This window comes from Schistocerca piceifrons, chromosome 2, assembly GCF_021461385.2.
Source record: "Schistocerca piceifrons isolate TAMUIC-IGC-003096 chromosome 2, iqSchPice1.1, whole genome shotgun sequence".
NCBI lineage: Eukaryota > Metazoa > Arthropoda > Insecta > Orthoptera > Acrididae > Schistocerca > Schistocerca piceifrons.
In genome coordinates, this window is record NC_060139.1 from 60,331,964 (window position 1) to 60,351,621 (window position 19,658).

Here is a 19,658-nt window from a genome sequence, read left to right on the forward strand (position 1 = left end):
GTTGTGCCTTTGCGTCCACGGTCGGCCGCTACTTCTTAGCTAGCCGAACAACCTAAAGGAAATCTCGAAAGGTGAGCGGTCTGTGATACGGCAATGATGTCGATAGTGTCGAAATCACCGGCATAAAGAAACTACACCCCGCTATTTTAGATGAATCTACGGGCGCCCGGAGGAACTTTTGTGCGCAGAGGTAAGGCGATCCGGTAATATTGGTGTGCACGTCGGTCGGCCCGTCCTTCACGGCGAGCGCGGCGCCGGTGGCGGCGGCGGCAGCGACAGCAGCGGCGGCATCACCGTCACCACCACCTCGCAAGACGTGACGCGACGACACGGCACGCGGCGGCGGCAGCGGCGCGGCGCGGGAGACGCACGACGAGCGTGCCGGAGACGAGACGAGGCGAGACGAGAGGACAGGCCGTGGCGTGCGGGCGTGCTTGCGTGCTGCGGCGTTGCCGTGGGCGCGCTGCGCGCTGGCCGCTGTGTGCGCGGCGCGATCTGGCGGGCCCGGCTGCGCTCGCGGACGCTCGGCTGCCTCCGCCGCCGCCGCCGCCGCCGCCGCCGCCACCAGGTCCCCTGCTCCAGCGCCGGGGGCCCGCGCCGCGCCGCGCCGCTACTACCCGTCCCGCGGACATCGCGCCGCCACCGACGCCGCTGCCCAGTCGATAACCGTTCGCCAGCTATCCGGGAGACGGGCAACCCGGCCGGGTCCAACCGCCGCCGCACGGCCTCACTCGCTTGCCTGCTTTCCTTTCGGCCTTTGACCTTCGCTCGTTAGAGGGAGAGGAAGCGCCCGCTACACGATTACACTCCCCCACTGCTTCAGGTAAGCAGTTCCGACGTTCGGCGTCTGCAAAGTGCGACTGTCGTACCGAACATTCGTGTGAGATTTTTTTCCTTCCATCTCAATAGTCCCTATCGAGACATCACTCACACCAAAATTGTTTGTTTATATAGTTTCATTAGGTAACTACCCTGCGTTGACAGGGTAGGTTTTTATTACAGTCATCTCTTACTCTATCTGTTCCTCCTCGTTTGACCATCTCCTCCTCCACATACTCTCTGTCCATCTTTCCTACCCATTCCCGCCCCTCTAAGATAATCTTCTCTTCCACTCCAAGTCAGTCTCTTCCTCCTCCTCTCTCTCTGTCCACTTCCTCCTCCTCTTCTCTCTGTGAGTCTCCCATCCCCTCTCATTGTCCGTCAAATCCCCACCCCCTGTGTCTGTTCATTTCCTCATCTCGTCCTCCACCATTCTCGATCCATATCATCAAATTCCCTTTCTTTTACCATTTCGTCCTCCCCTTCTCGCGGGCCGCTGTGGCCGAGGGGTCTAGGCGCTTCAGTCCAGAACCGCGCTGCTGCTATAGTCGCAGGTTCGAATCCTGCCTCAGGCATGAATGTGTGTGATGTCCTTAGGTCAGTTAGGTTTAAGTAGTTCTAAGACTAGGGGACTGATGACCTCAGATGTTAAGTCCCATAGTGCTTAGAGCCATTTGAACCTTCCACTCTCTTTGTTCGCCGCCTTCTCCTCCTCTTTTCTGTGTCTGTCCCTTTCTGTCCATCTCTCCCTCCCTAACCCCCACCACCCTTGTTCTCTCTTGCCATTATCGTCCCCATTCCTATAGGGAGTTGCTCGTTCTTACTCCCAATTTTATTTCCACATAGTAACTAAGATCTGTTACACGTTTAATCTAAATCGACACTGTGGTTTAGGAGGAGGTTTTTTATGCAAGACTCTCGCCACATATACAGAAGTCACGTATACACCCCAGAAAAAAAATTGTACAATTGTAAGTAGGCTGTTTAGTTTTTCATGTTGGTAACGTCATGTAGCGCTCTGTATGAAAAGCACTGACTGTGCTGTGTGCAGTCTGTGGCTGGTTTGCATTGTTGGAATTTGCTATTGCAGTGTTGGGCAGTTGGATGTGAAGAACGCATAGCGTTGCGCAGTTGGAGGTGAGCCGCCAGCAGTGGTGGATGTGGGGGGAGAGATGACGGAGTTTTCAGAGCGGATGATCTGGACGTGTGTCCATTAGAGAGAGTAAATTTGTATGACTGGATGTCATGAACTGATATATACATTATGAATTTTGAACACTATTAAGGTAAATACATTGTTTGTTCTCTATCAAAATCTCTCATTTGCTAACTATGCCTATCAGTACTTAGTGCCTTCAGTAGTTAGAATCTTTTATTTAGCTGGCATATTGGCGCTCGCTGTATTGCAGTAGTTCCAGTAACGAACATTTTTGTGAGGTAAGTGATTCATGAAAAGTATAGGGTATTGTTAGCTAGGGCTATTCTTCCGTAGGGATTATTGAAAGTCAGGTTGCGCTGCGCTAAAAATATTGTGTCAGTTTAGAGATGATCAGAATGGGTAAAAAGCGAAATGTCTGAGTACGTTCGGTTTTGCTCAGCTGTTTGAAAGTCAAATAACGTAAGGGGTTTACCTGCACAGTAATTCACTAATTTTTCTAATGGGACGTTTCACAACGTTTTAGGGATTTCCAGTTCACTGAAGATTTATTACTGCTCCAATGCATAAGGAGTACATGAAACAATTACAGTTACAGATCAACAGCACAAGAGGTTCTGAGGTATGAGTTATCGACTTATGCTGAATCACCTATATTACGAGTAGTGCGTGGTGTAGCCTTCACTGGAGGCGAAGCAGACGCTGACTCTGGTATCCAGTCGATCGTACAGATGACGAATACTGTCCTAGGATACGTTATGCGACGCCCGCTCGACCTGTTCGTGCAAGACTAAGATTTGTTCGTTGACGACTCACACGAGTCATTTCTCGTTCTATCATATCCCACACTTGCTCGATTGAAGAAAGTCCGGAGATCATGCTGGCCAGGAAACTCGCTGCACTTCTTGCAGAGCTCGGGCAGTGTGTGGGAAATGTAGGAGGATATGTAGAATATACACACACACAGACATACTTTTTTGTAATATATATGCATTATATCGTCGAAGAAAAAACAATACTATATAATAAATTTTCCGATTATCCGGATTTCAGTCAGTCTTGCCTTAGCGTTTCTGCTGCCACCGCTGGAATACAGATTTTTCAGTCCATTACGATGTAAATGGAGCCCAAAGGAAAGTGGAGAAATTTAAAATAGTGGGATAAATTCAAACTAAGTACAAAATAATTAAACACCTGCGTAATTGTAGCGTCCGATGGTCCGAGAAGTCGTTAGTTGACGACACTGCCATCTACTAGCGTGATCGACGACCAGGGCAGTGGCTGGAGATGTCAAAAACAAATCTCCACTTTCATTCGCTACTTGCAAATGAACAACAATTTCTTTCTCGGTGAAACTATAGTTTTCTGAAACGCTGTTATGTATCCGCCACATGTTACCTTGCTACAAGAACTGCTTCCTAACTCGGATAGAAACGTAACAGGCCATGAAAAATGGGCTCTGTATGCACGAAAGTTTGCACCTATGCGACAGTCCACCAGAGTCAGTTACTCGGCATTGAGTCTTCAAAGACCACAAATATGTTATCAGTTACCTGGCGCGTTTCGGCCTTTATCCATTTTCAAAACGAAATGAATGAAGTATTTGTGGTCCATCAAATTTACAGTGACGTAATAAAAGAGCAACTATGACTTATATACATACGTCATTTGGAGCTTATGCATTATATTTCTAGGTTGTGTGCAGTGATTTGGGCCCGTAAGAAATGTTGGCTCAAATTAATTTTGTACTCTCATAAAAAATCAAAGACCGTATTTTCGTTAATTACGCACTATATTTTTCAAATTAGAACCTGGAAACTGAGACAGTCTGAAGTACGACTTTCATACATTAGCCCTAATTAATTGAAAAGTATAACCCGAGTACATAGAACGTTCAAAGGCAGGATTTATGTCTAAATACTGAAGAGGATTTGTCATGACAGGTCGAACTTAGTGGGTGGGAAGACACCTATCAAGTTTTGCTACAAATTGTAACAGTCTGTTACGGAGATAAGTGCCACGTTACTGCCATTTGGTGGATAAGAAGATACGAAGTCGTGCACAAACAGGTTTCCTCTTCTTCTTCAGCTCAGTGTAGCACTCCACAGTCATATGTTAGATAAATTCGAATCTCCGTCTTCCTACAGTTTTTCTTCTCTACAGTTCACTTTAATAGCATGAAAATTTTATCTATGTCTTACAACATGTCGTTCTCTTTGTCAATTCTTTCTACATGTTCCTCTTCACGCCCGTTCTTTGGACAACCTCCACATTTCATACCTTGCCAATACACCTAAGTTTCAACCTTCTTGTAAAGTGCCACCTCGCAAAAGCACCGTCTCTCTTCTTTTCCGGTTTTCCCACTTCCATGCAATGTTGTGTTCCAAATGAGCCCTCGCAGAAATTTCTTCCTCAAATTAAGACCAACGCTTATTACTAGTAGACTTCTCATGCCCAGGAATGCGGTCTTTGTACTTTCCAGTCTGCTTTCCATGTCGTAGTTACTTCGTCCATCGTGAGTCATTTTACTTGCAAGGCACCAGATTTCATTCACTTTCAGTCCGGTCTTAAATACAGTTGAAATCTGCTGGGAAGTTTCATAAAAACGCACACTCCACTGCAAAGTGAAAGATTCACTCTTGAAATATCGTTAGAACTGGCGAAAATCTTTCGTGATTGAAAGAAAACTATTGCTGAAGTCACATTTTCGACTCGAAAACCAACAAACATAGCGGCAGCGAACATTGAGAAACTGGCACGGATGCTGACACAGTGCTGACGATTGTGTCTGACAGAGGAGGAACTGGAGAGATCAGGGAGATTCAAAATATATGAGAAAGTAGAAAATCTGTTGCATATTCCGGCAACATAATTTAGACGACAAGAAGAATGCATGGCGGATGGAATGCATTTCTCGTGTGATCGAGATACATCTTTTCTACCAATCATAATCACAGGTGACAGATAGAGCTCTTCAACTATAATTACATCCCGAGATGTAGAACATACCTACCTATGCCTCACATCGATGGAAATAACAGTAAGTGAGATACAAAAACTTTTGTTAATCTTAAATGAGAATCCAGTAGCAATTTCCTGTGGTAAAAATGTCCTATATTCTTACTGTTCAAAATGGAAAAATAATTTCCTGTAACCGGTTTATAATTCTCGAAACAAATAGTTGTATATATGTAGGGCATTGTGTGCAATGGAAAGCTTGTCATAGTTCTGTTGACTCTACAAAGGATGATCAATGTGATCTGCAAACGTTCTTAGACGTCCATTAGCTCTGCTTTTCAAGCAACGACGAATCCCTACTGTCGCATACTTGTATTGTATTGTATTGCGTTGATTGCACGTTGTCAAAGGCGTACACCCAAGCCTTAAGTTTCCCCACATCCAGAACTTAACTTGTCGATACCAACATACAGGTGTCAGAAGGTTGGCAAAGGAACTGCAAGTTTCCATCTCACGCCCACTGAGGCACGCCTCCAGCGGCTGTGGACTGCGAGCCCCGCCTACCGCCGCTATATAGGATGGCTGGTGGCAGCTACTCGTCCACTTCCACCTGAAGCCTGTTCGCTCTGACAGCATCGTTCGTGCTTACTACAGCAAGCCTCTTCCTTCTTGACACTGAGAGGTGGACTTTATTTCTTGCTACGTTATTTCGTAATCAGTTTTTGAACCCTTGGAGAAATAAAAGTTAAGTAAATCTTTTGCATGTTGTTATCTTCATCGCTAATCATTTCTGCTCCTATCCAGCTTTCCCACGATGACAGTTGCCGCAACACACTGTAGCCCATCTCCTCTTAACGTTGCGTACGATGCAGTCGCACACAACATATAGAAATTAAGGTCGGACGAGCATGGAAACGGAGGCATGAGACTGGATCCCGACGATCAATTTATCTCCCATAAAATGTTTGAATTAGGCACAGTTGAATGTGGTAGAGAAAATGAAGCAGTGCTCTGTCTTGAATAATCCATGTTTATTGTCTTTCTACAGGGGTAACTTCGTCAATGAATGAGTGCTTCGCGTCATTGGCCGGGAGTCCCCTTTCGGGCAGGTCCGGCCGCCTTGGTGGAGGTCTTATTACATTCCACGCGACATTGGCCGACCTGCGCGCCGGATGGGGATGAAATGATGATGAAGACAACACAACACCAAGTCGCTGAGAGGAGAAAATCTCCGACCCAGCATGGAATCGAACCCGGGCCCGTAGTACGGCAATGCGTTACGCTAACCACTCAGCTATTGGGGCCAACACTTCGTCAACAACGCAGGTAATTTGTCGTACAGAATAGACATTAAATAAATATTCACATTAATTTGACTGGTACTGTGTGGATCCTGCCCACACATCTTCATGGCCGGTTGCTGTTGCCGTTTGCCTGTCTAATAGCTTTCAGGGACAACAAAATTGTGAATTTCAGTACTCCAAATAATTACTTGTTTTGTAAATAAAACCGCCTTTTCTTGCTGCAACTTCATTTATTTTTCCCAGATTCGTTTCGCCTTTCCTTTGCTCTAAGACATCTTCAGTGGAATCTGTAACGATACTCTAACGTACCTCTACCTCTTCTGCTACTAGCTGTTGGTGATGGAGACTTGCCGTCAGCACGTACAAGTAATAATTTGCGCAACGGATATTTTAACGCGACTGGGGCCGCCCTGCAAATTATACGTTCCCCAGTAGGAGTACGTTATTCCCATTAGTTAAGTCAGTTGTCGTGTGATAGCCTAACTGTTTCCTAATCGTGTCCTGTGGATGCGACTGAATGTCATGTTAAGCCGACAAAATCCAGTTCTCTTTTAAGGAGTAAGTTAAAACATGTATAAAGTGTACATAAGTGACAAGATTAATTAGCACAGGAAAATACTATCTACTAAATGACAAATGCAGTGATTTTAACACATTTATTCATCATAAACACAATTCAAAAACACCAAGCTGTAATTACAACTCTCAGGTTCTCCCTGAATTAATATTGGCCCTTAAACTGTCTGGCTCTGCCCTATAAAGCATTCGCGATCTGTGATTAGGCGAGGAGTAATTGACGTCCCCAGCTATACTAAACAGCAAGAAGGAACTACTGTCTCAATTAACAGTGTGAAACCTCAGTGCAGAACGGAGTAGAACACGTGATTCAGCAATGTAAATTTACTTTCCCACACCCCGGTGCATAAGCAAGATCACCGTAGCGATCAGACGCTATAGCCCCAGAACGTCTCACCTCAGCGAGATAATAGTAAAATTGTTCTTCACCAAAATTACAGCCGAAGACGTCCGTCGACTGCCGTGGACCTAAAATCACCCTCTAACTCCACGACCCGTCAACGACTCTGCAGCTCCACACTTCAGGAACGACCTCTCACCTCCATTCCCCGGGAACTACAGCCCTCTCACTTTCCTCTGTTTTTTCCCAGCTCAAAGCCTCTTCTCTCCCCTTAAATTTGGGTGACGAATCATCTTTCCGGAAGGCGCTCGTTTCCGAACGCCGACCAGTTTAGAATCCAGACCGGAGTTTCTGGAAGTTCTTTACAACGTGTTTTTGGTGGGCCAGCTGCCCTCTCACGCCTGCCCGCCGGGCACGTGTTCCCGTTTTGCAGGTGGTTCAGCTCCCGGGCATCCCGAGATTAGCACCGGGAGCGGCTGTGTCGTCCTATTGTCCGAAAGAATGTGTGAGCTCCCTGTGTCCTTCCGTTCTACCACGAGTTTCGCACCTCTGCTTGTTCCCCAGTCACCCAACATGCAGACATTATGCAATAAATTGAGTGTACTGGACAATGTCAGTCACATACTTGCTTTTATTGAACGAGCGCAAACCTGTCTTCCCTATCATTAAAGGGGCTGGCTTTTGTCGTATTGGACGTAACACGATTTGTAAAATGACGCCACTTTACAAGCCAGTTTTGTTATCTTTAGATTATCAAGCTGTTCACGTCGCGTTTTTTATGTAAATAAATAATTTCTTACAGTTTCCTGTGATCTGGGTTTTTTTCTCATCTGGTCTGGGTGTCACACTACAACTTTATTTGCGAAACATTACCAAAATTTTATATATATTTACTAAGATGGTATCTGTTCTTTCGGACGTGACCAAGCAGCTCGTTAGAATGAAATTTCAGTGAAATGAACACCCTTAGCTGCTTACAGGCGTTGACATACGTCAACGGGGACAGATGAAAATGTGTGCCCCATCGGGACTCGAACCCGGGGTCTCCTACTTACATGGCAGACGCTCTATCCATCGGAGCCACCGAGGACACAGAAGATGGCGCGACTGTAGGTATTTATCCCTGGCACGCCTCCCGCGAAACCCACATTCTCAACGTATTGTCCCGCACTTCATTCGTAGTGCCCCCGCCCATTATACTTATTACTCGCGGCGCGTTGCCGATTCCCGTAAGAGTTGGGGCACTGTTTGTGCATTCGCACAGAAGAAGGAGATGGTCAAGTGGCCGGTGAGCCTTAACTATATATTTACCAAGATGGTATCTGTTCTTTCGGACATGTGGGAATCAGACCTACCCTCTACTTACGCAGGCGTTGAACAATAGCATATTTCAGTCGATCAGGAAACATTTTCTTTTCCAGTAAGATGCTAAATATGGATTGAGAATCCTGCTTACCTGTTGGAAACAAGTTCCTAGTACACCATTGGAAATGTCATCAATTCTGTGTGAGCTTTTACTTTTGAGTGAGATTGTTATTTTCCTAATTTTAGTAGGGAGGTTGGGTTGAATTTGAATTTCACCAAGTTTTATAGGTGTAGTCTCTTCCGTATTCAGTATTGCATTTTTTTATGAACAGCTGGATCCTATTTTCTGTACCCCACTTTAAAAATTATTATTAAAACATTTTCTATTTCTAACATTTCCTTAACAAACTTTTCATTGAGATTGATGGAGATATAGTCTTTTTGTGCTCTCGGTTGCCCTGTTTCCCTTTTAATAGCATTCCATTTTTTTTATTTGAATAGGACGAGATTCTCTCTGGTTTCGAGTGGCTAACAGTAGTGGTAAAGGCTGCCAGTCTTTCTTGCAACAGGAAAGCAGAGCTCACCATTTGCATCATAGCGGATCTCTGGCTCAGAGCCGAGTGGAGGGTCTGAATCAGAGGCTCAGACGGTTCTGCGACCGTGTAGGTGCAGATTCCTCAACTTGCGATGTAGGGTGGTTGGGTTTTCGGGTCCCGTTGAATAGGTCAGGAGTCAACTACACGCAGGAGCCGGCTACACGGGCAGCAGGGGCTGTGTTGGGTGGACTGGGCAGATTTTTAGGTTAGAGGGTCTTGGGGAAACACAAAAAGAGCTCGAGTCTCAAAGGGTTGAGGCCGAACACAGGAAGAACTTAGGTACAGGAACCATCGATATAACAGTTGCAAAATGTCGTAGCTGTGTTCAGAAAGCATCAGAACTCCAAGCGCTAATAGAAAGCACTGATGCTCAAATCTTTATAGGCACTCAAAGCTGGCTAAAGGCAGAGATAAGTTCGGTCGAAATTTTTGCGAAGGACTAAACGGTGTTGCGAAAGGATAGGTTAAACACAGTTGGCCGTGGCGATCTGTTGTTGTTAGAAGTAGTTTATCTTGTAGCGAAATTGGAGAAGATGTTGCCTGGGCAGAGGTCATTCTTGGCCACCGGAAAAAAATTATAATTGGATACTTTTACCAATCTCCCATCTCACATGATACAATTGCTGAGATGTTCGAAGAAAATTTGAGTTTAATTTCTAACACGTACCCGACTCATACAATTATAGTTCGTGGTGACTTTAATTTACCCTCGATATGTTGGCGAGAATACATGTTTAAATGTGGAGTAATGCATAAAACATCATCCGAAATTGTGCTAAATTATTTCGAGCAGTTATTTCATGAGCCCACTCGAACAATGAACGGTTGTGGAACACCCTCGACCTCCTAACAACAAATAATCGTGAGGTAATAAGAAGCATCAAAACGGATAAAAGGATTAGTCAACGCAGAGTTTTCGTAGCGAGCTTCAATACTGTAACACCCAAACCCTCCAAAAATAAACAAAAATACACATATTCATGAAGCGTACACCATACGTGGCTTGAATTTAAAAAAAATAGTATCGATAGCAGTTGACAGATCTATACCATATAAATTAACAAACGACGGAGGTCAGAACACAGTTGCAGAAACAATGAAATAAGCATGTCAAATTTGAAAGAAAAATTTCAAAGATTGGCGAACTTTTACAGAAGCTCGAGATTTAGAGCGGAATTCAATGCGAAAGGCCTATAACAGTTTCCACAACGAAACTTTGTCTCTTAACCTGGCAGAAAATCCAAAGAGATTCTATTGGTATGTGAAGTACATGGGCGGCAAGACACAATCAATCCCTGCCATGAGCGATAGCAATGGGGATACTATCGAAGACAATGTTGCCAAAGCATAGTTACTAAACACAGCCTTCCGAAATGCCTTCACAAAAGAAGACGAAGTAAATATTTCACAATTCGAATCGAGAACAGCTGCCAACATGAGTAACTTAAAAGTCAATTTTCTCGGAGTAGTCCAGCAACATAAATCGTCCCAATGCGAAAATATTTTGTTGACGCCGACGTACTCAGAGAGAAACATTGTCATAATATAATAAGGTAAACCAGAGCTCGCACGGATTGGAATGTACATCTACATCCACGCGATTACTCTGCTATTCACAATAAAGTGCCTGGCAGAGGGTTCAATGAACCACCTTCAAGATGTCTCTCTACCGTTCCACTCTCCAACGGCAAGCAGGAAAAACGAGCACTTAAATTTTTCTGTGCAAGCCCTGATTTCTTTTATTTTATCGTGATGATCATTTCTCCCCGTGTAGAACAGAATGTTTTCGCAATCGAAGGAGAAAACTGGTGATCGAAATTTCATGAGAAGGTCCCGTCGCAACGAAAACGCCTTTGTTTTAATGACTGCCAATCCACGTATCATGTCTGTGACACTGTATGCCCTATTTCGCAATAATACAAAACGAGCTGCCCTTCTTTGTACTTTTTCAACGTCATCCGACAGTCCCACCTGATGTGGATCCCACACCACACAGCAATACTCTAGAATTGGGCGGACAAGCGTGGTGTAAGAACTATATTTAGTAGACTTGTTGCACCTTCTAAGTGTTCCCCCAATGAATAGCATTCTTTGGTTTGCTCTACCCACAATATTATCTATGTGATCGTTCCAATTTAGGTTATTTGTAATTGTAAATCCTAAGTATTTAGTTGAATTTACAGCCATCAGATTTGTGTGACTTATCGCGTAATCGAAATTTAGCTGATTTCTTTTAGTACTCATGTGAATAACTTCACACTTTTCTTTATTCAGGGTCAATTGCCACTATACACACCATACAGATATCTAATCTAAATAATTTTTAAAGTCGTTTTGATCATCTGGTGACTTTAGCAGACGATAAATGACAGCATCACCTGAAAACAATCTAAGACGGCTACTCATATTGTCTCCTATGTCGTTAATATAGATCAGGAACAATAGAGGGCCTATAACACTTCCTTGGGGAACGCCAGATATTACTTCTGTTTTACTCGATGACTTTCCGTCTGCTAATACGAACTGTGACCTTTCTTACAGGAAATCACGAATCTAGTCGCACAACTGAGGCGATATTCCGTAGGCACGCAGTTTGGTTAGAAGACGCTTGTGAAGAACGGTTGTCGAAAGCCATCTGGAAATCTAAAAATATGGAATCAATTTGACATCCTCTGTTGATAACAGTTATTACTTCATGAGTATAAAGAGCTAGTTGTGTTTTACAAGAACAATATTTTCTGAATCCGTGCTGACGATGTGTCAATAAATAGTGTTCTTTGAGGTACTTCATAATGTTCGAATACAGTATATGTTCCAAAACCCTACTGCAAATCGACTTTAATGATATAGGCCTGTAATTCAGCGGATTACTCCTACTTCCCTTTGGGGTATTGGTGTGATTTGAGCAATTTTCCAGTCTTTAGGTACAGATCTTTCTGTGAGCGAGTGGTTGTATACAATTGCTAAATATGGAGCTAATTTATCAGCATACTCTGAGAGGAACCTGTCTGGTATATCAATCTGGACCGGAGGCCTTGCCTTTATTAAGTGATTTAAGCTGCTTTGTTACAGCGAGGATATCTACTTCTATGTTTCTCATCTTGACACTTGTTCTTGATTGGGATTCAGGAATATTTACTTCGTCTTCTCTGGTGAAGGAGTTTCGGAAAAGCGTGTTTAATAACTCTGCTTTAGTGGCACTGTCATCAGTGACTTCACCGTTGTTATCGCGTAGTGAAGGTGTTGATTGCGTCTTGCCAATAGAGAATTATTGTGAAGGGGAGATGAACCCTCTGCCAGGCATTTAAGTGTGATTTGCGGGGTATCCATGTAGATGTAGATGTAGATGTACCAGAGGCGTCAATCTCAGATATAATCCACATACTTCTGGACTTTTAACCATTTTTCTTAATACAGTGCAGTAGTTTTTTAATGTTTGTTTGTAGACCATTACTCCTTCTAGCATTACGATACATTTCCCTTTTCTCTTTACAGTATAGTTTATCCCCTTAGTAAGCCATGGTTGTTTAGATGATTTCTTAAAATTATATTTCACTGTTTTCTTCTGAAAACTGCTCTCTAATGTGCTCACACAGTTATTACGAAATTAGCATCAAGCTTCTTGCACACCTCATCCCAGTCTAACTTTTGCAAGTGACCCTGAATTTTGCAGTTGTTAAATTGTTAATGGAATGCACTATTTTGGAGGACTGTTTAGCATTACTGTATGGAGATATGTCGTATACTGTAACTATGGATGACATAGTAACAAGGATCCCTGGCGTAGAGAAACAACTGAAAGAGTTGAAAACAAGTAGGTAGCCAGGTCCGAATGGAACCCCAATTCGGTTTTACATAGATACTCTATGTCTTTGGTTCCTTACTCAGTTTGCATTTATCGCAAATCTCACGATTCGTGCAAAGTCTCAAGTGACTGGAAAAAAGCGCAGGTGACTAGGTGTATAAGAAGGGTAAAAGAACAGACCCGCGAAATTACAGACCAGTATCCTTAACAGTGCTTTTCTGCAGAATTATAAAGCATATTCTGAGTTCGAATGTCACAGAGTCCGAAAAGCTCATGTCTAAGCATCAGCACTGTTTTAGAAAGCATCGCTCGTGCGAAACCCAGCTTTCTCTTTTATCATGTGGTATAATGCGAACTATGGAAGAAGGGCAACAGACAGTGTCCATATATCTAGATTTCCGAAAACCGTTTAACATGATAGCACACTGCAGACTGTTAACGAAGGTACGTGCATATGGAATAGGATATCAGATATGTGACCGGTTCGAATACTTCTTAAGTAATGGAACCCAGTATGTTGTCCTCGACGACGAGTGTTCATCAGAGACACGGGTAACACAGGGAGTGACCCAGGGAAGTGTGATAGGACCGTTGCTATTTTCTATACACATAAGTGATCTGGCAGACAGGCTGAGCAGCAACCTGCAGTAGTTCGCCGATGATGCTGTGGTGTCGAAGATAAGTGGCTGTAGGTTGATACAAGAGATGACCTAGACAAAATTTCTGGTTGGTATGAAGAATAGCAGCTGACTTTTAATGAAGAAAAGTCTACGTTAATGAGGATGAATAGGAAAAACAGACACTTAGTGTTCGGATACAGCATTAACAGTGTCCTGCTTAAGACAATCACGTCGTTGAGATATTTCGGCGTAACGTTGCGAAGCGATATGAAATGGAACGAGCATGTTAGGATTTTGGTATGGTAGGCGAATGGGCTTCTTCGGTTTATTGGGAGATTTTTAGAAAAGTGTAGTTCATCTGTATTGGAGACCGCATATAGGGCGCTAGTGCGATCTATTCTTGAGTACTGCAGGAGTGTTGGGATACGCACCAGGTCGGATTAAAGATGATGTTGAAACAGTTCAGAGGCGAGCTGCTATATTTGTTAGGTAGTTTCCATTAGCACGCAAGTGTTGCGGACAGGCTTCAGACCCTGAAATGGGAATCCCTGGAGGGAAGAAGACATTCATTTCGAAGAACACTAGTGAGAGAGTTTAGAGAACCGGCACTTGAAGCGGGCTCTGAACGACCGTATTGGCGCTAAGATACATTTCGCGTAGGGACCACGAAGATACGAGACGATATGGTGCCTTGCGGAATATGTAGGCGTGTGTTGATGTGGATGTAGCTATGGATCACGATCAGAAACACCATTCTGACCAGGAAGAGTTTGTATTTGATTAAATTTAACTCGGCCTTTAAAAACATCCATCAGTGAGCTTCTTTTTGTAGTACCTAAGTTAACTAATGTCAGATTGAAAGAACCAACTAATACTTAAAGATTATTCTTTCTATCAGACTCTTTCAGAAAATCTACACTGAAATCCACAAAACAATAATTTGTCTCCCTCTGTCTGACAGACAACACAAATGAAGGAAACCAGTATTTTCAGAAACAGCTGAAACTATCCCATTGGGGACTTACACATAGCTACAATTATGAGAATACCATTAATAAATTTAAGCTCTCAGGCGCATAAAATTTTAGCTCCTAAATTTTTCATATTATAATAAATTTTAACGTATCTTTCAACTCCTTCTCTCTCCATAGTGTCTCTACTTCCCGTATTCTGAAAGCTTATATCTACCTACATTTTTTTTCCATATTTGTGACTATGTGATCATCAGACAGGCATAGTACATTTATTCGATCCTTAGTTTCTAAATATTCTAAACGAACAAGAGCTTCGGTTTTTAATCCCCTGATACTCTAATGCAATATACAAACATTTTTTTGATTGTATTTGTCATTCCTTGATATTAAACAAAAATGGTTCAAATGGCTCTGAGCACTGTGGGACTTAACTTCTGACGTCATCAGTCCCCTAGTACTTAGAACTTCTTAAACCTAACTAACCTAAGGACACCACACACATCCATGCCCGACGCAGGATTCGAACGTGCGACCGTATCGGTCGCGCGGTTCCGGACTGTAGCGCCTAGAACCGCTCGGCTTCCCGGCTGGCTGATATTTTAACATCTCTAGCACCTGCGTGTCTGAGCTCCTCATTAAGCTTAATTTCTCTCAATGCTGAATCATTGGACATTGATCTTTTTAATTGGGGGTGATCATACTGCATGAAAGCAGGAACCAAGCCATATGCTACTTCTGTCAGGTGTGCTGTCTTTTAAACCGTGTTGTGAATGCACAAATTTAGCAGCGTCTAACATAAATATTTAAACATGTCTACGGTTCTAAACTGTCATTCAATTACTGCATTACCCAGCTAGAATATGACATGAGTGTGAATGTGAACCAAACTGAAACACACAACCGTTTTCATACAGACTTAGTTCACTCTCCAATATCACATCACTTTTATAACATGGAGACACTCTACACTGGAATCAGCGAATTTTACTGAAAAGATTTCTGGGCTTTAGCTGTGAAAGTTCTATGCGCCGAAACAGGCAAAGAATGGTAGAAGTCAAAATAGTTTCTCATAGCGTAGATTTTGATATACAATCAAGTTATCTTTACCTGGATTCTTTTTACAATTGCAACTGCATGTGTTTGAACTATTCGGCAATTTAAACTCGCCGCGTAAAGCTTTCATTAAATGGTGGCAGATAAATAAACATCGGTGTATCACAGAATCGATCTGTTCCGATTACATGAAAATAGCTGATTGAATTCGATTTGAAAAACATTAATCAGCATTAAATAATTGTTCTCGGCATTTTCAGTCTGAAATAAAACTATAACTCTTGTCAATAAAATCAGATAAATATGTAACATTCTTACAGAAAATATGAGATTAAGTTGAATAATATTATTCTCTGAAACTTCCTGGCAGATTAAAACTGTGTGACGGACTGAGACTCGAGCTCGGGACCTTTGCCTTTCGTGGGCAAGTGCTCTACCAACGTTTTTTTTTTTTTTCTTTTTTTTAAAATCTGTTCGTTACAGTTCGTTGCAATTGTTCGTGGCGGACGTTACCTGACGCCCGTTGAAGTTCATTATTGATTCATTCACTCAGTTTTTTTTTTTTTTTTATTACAGAGGGCAGCTAACCCTCTGACCGAACACGCTGAGCTACCGTGCTGGCGTGCTCTACTAACAGAGCAACCCAAGCACGACTCACTCCCCGTCATCACTGCTTTACTTCTGCCAGTACCTCGTCTCCTATCTTCCAAACTTTACTCTCTTCTGCGAACCCTGCAGAATTAGCATTTGCTCGCGCGAAAGGCAAAGGTCCCGAGTTCGAGTCTCGGTCCGGCACACAGTTTTAATCTGCCAGGAAGTTTCATATCAGCGCACACTCCAATGCAGAGTGAAAATCTCATTCTGGAATATTATTCTCTATTTTTCTCCAGTAATTTACAATAGGTAGTTTACATAACAGTAAAAATACCATACCTCATCATAGACGGCAGCTCAAAGTGCGTCTTGCTATCATCATAGCTACTCCAACAAGAAGAAAGAATGCAACAAATAATCAGTGATAATGACAATTGTTATTATAATTAAAAGATATCATTGTTTTCAGTTTGTTTTCTGTGGCTTGTGAAGATACTGTTACTCTGTTTCTGCACGAGTAAAACCAAACTATTTCTCTGACAATACACTTGTCTCTCACGATAACACATATTTAAAAAAATAATAAAAAATGTTATTATCGACTATAAAATAGGGGCGTTGATGCTTCACAGGTGACATTCAATAGTTAGCTCTGATATTGTTTCCTGCTCCACCCACTATCACAACATGATCCTGCTTTCTAAAATCCTTGCAGAATGATCATAAATCCTGTATAACTTGCATAAGACATGCACTCGGTTTGAAAAAAACTTGTAACCTGGTACCTGTCACCTAGTTTTTCCTCCAAGATCTGGTCTATACCTGGTTCAGGGCTGTTACCTAACAACAGAACTTTCTCTTAGTAGCTATCTTTTTTTCTTTTTGAAACACTTGGTTTTGCGGTGAAAGTCTGATGAGTATCAACTCCACTTACACCTACTCGAGTCTCTTCTTTAGTGAACTGAGGTAGCCAATGATCAAACCATCTCATACTATTTTGTGTCTGTGGTCCCAGTTCTTGCTACCACTGTCCCTGTCTTCACCCTTCTCGCCTCTTAACCTCCAGTTCCACCCTAGCACTATCCAGTTCAGCCTTGAAAACATATTTCAATACCATGAAAGAGACTCATCTACTTCCCCATTTCTCATGCAGCTGCATCCCCCCTCTCCCCCCCCCCTTCCCCCAATGTAACCATCTGTCACAACAGCTGCATAGAACCCCAGAACTAATTTTCCTACAGCATCTGAAACATTTCTGCTCATGGTTGGTTACGATGTTTTTACAAAATTTATGTAGACAGTAACAGTAATACTTTATTAACTACAGATCACAATAGTTTCCAACTTTATGTGGAATATTGATATATGTGTATACTATTAATAGGGTAACATAATGCACTTAAAATAACATTTAAACTAAGAACCTTTATACCCGAAATATAAGGCCTAAGATCGCGTATGCTTGCAAACATTCAGCGATAGTGTCAGTTATTTTTTCTGGCTTCACTCAGTAGAGTATTACTCCTTATGCTTCGATAAAGAAGGATCAGAAGTGTCTGTCTTCTTGATCGTTCTTGATACTAGGAGTGGAAAGAGCATCTGGGCTAGGAACCGCTTCTTTACTCATCATGAGATGAATTAATTTGGGACATAACCAAAGAAGGCACAACAATAATTTTTGCAGTGGCCACTTAAGAAAGGTTGTTGTTAAATCGCTGAGACTGGCAGAGGCCGGAAACAAAATATGAGCGGGCCGAACTCGACCGACGTCTACCTATCGATAACCCAGGAGCTCATGGTTGTCTCCTTTTGAACAGATTATAGTTAGATATCATACAAGGGAAAGTGAATCAATATAACGTTATTTGGAATTGTTGGAGAAAGGTTAGTAAATTATTCTTTATCATTTGAAGTTCCTTCTATTTCATAGAGATGCACCGATAATTACTTGAGACTGAGCGGGTTCACTTACGAGTATCATATATACATAAATAGGTTAATTTTTGCCCCCTGGTAACTTATACTAAACGTGACTGAATCTGAAAATAAATGAAGATATTTCAGTGTTCATTATCTGACGTATGGCTTCATTCAATTATTGCCGGAAGAATTATTAACTATGTGTATTTTATGCAACAAAGTGTTCAGCAATGACGTTATGAAGCACCCAAGATGGAAGATCGTATGAGAAGAGGTCTCCCTGATAAAACAGGTAAAGATATGAAATATTTCCAAATACTGAAAGACAAACTTCAAAACTGACCAAGGATGGTCATTACACTCGCTTCGCCGTAACGAAGAGACTACGATGGTTTGTAGGCGTCTTACAGTATCTCACTACTTAGAGCAAAGTCTGAAAAAGCGCATACTATCGGGTACCAGTTAATTTTGGCGGGCACTGCAGAAGTTTTAATAATTGTTCTACACAAATCTGCTTATGATGTGCTCAAAACGATTCATTTCAGCAATAACAGTGTTAAAAGGTGCGTTGATGAAATGAATTACTATATTGAAAGCATTTTGTGTAATTATCAGCAAACAATCCATTCTTCCCTACATCTGGATCAGTCAAGTTTAGCTAGTAGAGAAGCGTCATTTTTGTGGCCAGTTTGATTTGTTAGAAACGAAGAAATCCATGAAGAGCTACTCTTCGCAAGACCTGTGATAAGAGACGCTAAAGCTGAATCAATATTTAATGTTTTGAAACATTATTTTGTGAAAAAAGAACCACCCCTTTATTAAAATTTATCACCAGCGGCAGCAGATGAAGCATCTACCATGTTTCGGCGCTGTCGTGGTTTTATAAGCCATATAAACAAAATGTACCTGGGGTGTTTGCAGTACACTGCGTCACTCATCGACAACATTTAGTTGCTAAAAGTCCAATTCTAAAAGCAAATTTAATCAAGTGGAAACCAGACACTTGTCATTTGACGGATTAGTTTACTAAATTTAATGAGGTTAATTTTCAGTTACGAAGTGACAGTGAAAATCTGACAAAAAACAAAGTCCATCATTTCAGCTTCTCTTGCTCGATTCAAAGTAATGAAGCGAAACGTAGGACAGCGTGACTTTTCCCAATCTCACAATTTGTCACCGACAGACTCCAAGAATGATTATGGTTCAACCTACATTCAAAATGCATATGTTCTTCGCACACATTGTGAAATTAGATTTGAGGATATTTCGACTATGGAAATACCACAGTGGATCGTTAATCTCTACAGACGTATCGAAGAAACGGATGTCATGTTACAAGAAAAAGCGCTAAATAAGAAACTAAGGGTTCAGATTAGAAAAGGATGTCAACAATTCTGGCTTCAGAGAAACGCACCTCGTTGCTTGTAAGGACTACAGTGAGAAACGTTTTGATTTTTGTTAGAGAAGGACAGAGTGGTTATCAGTAACCAAGCATTTGTGTTTAATACTAACTAGACGGAAGCCAAATATTGACAGTTTACTAGTACAGCATCAGTCTCATCCCTTCCATTAAGGCGGGATGTACAAAACTTAACATTTGTAAAAAAAAAAAAAAATTCACTCCAGGCCTCCGCAGTT